At 34.3% G+C, this 1163-nt stretch overlaps 1 non-coding gene across 1 annotated transcript; it reads left to right on the forward strand.

Annotated features, from left to right (window-relative positions):
- Nucleotides 1–313: 313 nt before the first annotated feature.
- On the forward strand, nt 314–420 carry LOC132651725 (U6 spliceosomal RNA). Its single transcript, XR_009589307.1, has one exon. It is a non-coding gene; the product is annotated as a U6 spliceosomal RNA (small nuclear RNA).
- Nucleotides 421–1163: the final 743 nt, after the last annotated feature.

Genomic DNA, 1163 nt, shown 5'->3' on the forward strand with positions numbered 1-1163 from the left:
CTCTTTGTCTCTTTCAGTCTACATTTCTCTGCCTCCAGCTTGTGGTTCAGTATGAAAAGTTCTCAGTTTGTGTGAAGGACTACAACAACATTACTGCTTGCTGATATGACATCGTGTATGCTCTCCTAAAAATATAAGCAATGTCCCAATTACATGATATTTGTTTAAATATTTGCCTTGATCAGGGAGCATTTTCACAGAAAATTATTCACTGACTGTGCATTTCACAAATAATAATAGAATCTGTCATAATGTGAAACTCAAAAGTGAAGGACACGTGACTTTATGAATGACCATTTGAAAGAATTATGTGATGCTCGCTTTGGCAGCACATATACTAAAATTGGAATGATGCTGAGAAGATTATCATGGCTCTTGCACAAGGATGACATGCAAATTCCTGTAGCATTCCATATTTATTTTTGGAGAAATTAAAGAAAACACAAATATTGGAAATTGTGGAGAGAAAGAACTTAGGGAAGAAAACAGGAACTACAGAGGTAAGCGTGACAAATAGACTATATGAGATGGAAACAAGAAACTCAGTTGTAGAAGATTCAATGGAAGAAAACAGTGTATTTGTCAAAGAAAATGTTAAATCTAAAAAATTCCTGCAACAGACCATCCAAGAAATTCAAGACAGAATAAAAAGACAAAACATAAGAAAAATTAGAATAGAGGAAAATTGTAGGTGATTCTCTCCTCCAAGGCCCAGAAAGTATTTTAAAAAAATTAAGATAATTTCCCCAACTTGAAGGAGAGGCCAATAAGAATAGAAAAGATCTACGGAACACCCAAAAAATTAGTCCAGAAAAGAAAATCTTCCCATCACATACTAATCAAAACATCAAGTATACAGAAAAAAGAAAAAAAATACTAAAAGTTGTAAGGGAAAAAGGCCAAGTAACATCTAATGGAAAACCCATCAGAATCACACCTGACTTCTCAGCAGAGACTTTGAAAGCCAGATGAATATCATGCAGGCACTAAGAGAACACAGACATCAGCCAGGCTACTATACCCAGCAAAACTTTCAGTCCTCATAAACAGAGAAAACAAGATATTCAAGGACAAAAACAAATTTTAACAATACCTACACACAAATCCAATATTACAGAAGACACTAGTAGGAAAAATTCAACCCAAGAAAACTAGCTACTTTC

The sequence above is a fragment of the Meriones unguiculatus genome (genome assembly GCF_030254825.1).
Source record: "Meriones unguiculatus strain TT.TT164.6M chromosome Y unlocalized genomic scaffold, Bangor_MerUng_6.1 ChrY_unordered_Scaffold_23, whole genome shotgun sequence".
NCBI classification, from domain to species: domain Eukaryota; kingdom Metazoa; phylum Chordata; class Mammalia; order Rodentia; family Muridae; genus Meriones; species Meriones unguiculatus.